The following is a 558-nucleotide window of genomic DNA, read 5'->3' as shown; positions in this document are numbered from 1 at the left end:
GGTGCGGGGCGGCCCCGGCGTGCGGCTGCCCAGAGCCGGCGGGCGGCGGCGGGGGCTCGGCCCCGGGAGCGGGGGGGGGGGGGGGCTTGGGCGGGGGTAGCTCGGCCCCGGCCGGGAGCGGCCCCGGGAGCGGGGGGGGGGGGGGCGGCTTGGGCGGGGGTAGCTCAGCCCCAGAGCGTTCGACTGTCGGGGGAGGATTGCCCTTGGTGGCAGGGATCGCTTGGAAATGGCTTTGCTTGTTTAGGAAGTTCTCAAGAAAATCAAAAATTGTAAGGGAGCTCTGTAAAGGGAACGACCTTCGAGTAGAGCCCGCCGGTTGCTTTTTCAAAAGAACCCACACACCCAAAAGAACTGTGCTTCAAGGACTGCATCTCTCCCTGTCCTTGTTTTGCCAATACATCTCAATGGCTTTACGCAAAGATTTTGTGAGGAAAATGAGCAAAGTAAGGAGGAAACTAAGCCAGGCTTTAACCGTGCGGTGGTGTCTGTGAGTGCAGAGCCTTTGTCTGTGGCACAAGGCTGTTCACGCAGGAACGGCGTGGTTCAGATAAGCTAGCA

This window comes from Phalacrocorax carbo, chromosome 2, assembly GCF_963921805.1.
Source record: "Phalacrocorax carbo chromosome 2, bPhaCar2.1, whole genome shotgun sequence".
In the NCBI taxonomy this organism is placed as follows: Eukaryota; Metazoa; Chordata; class Aves; order Suliformes; family Phalacrocoracidae; genus Phalacrocorax; species Phalacrocorax carbo.
This window is presented reverse-complemented; position numbering follows the sequence as displayed.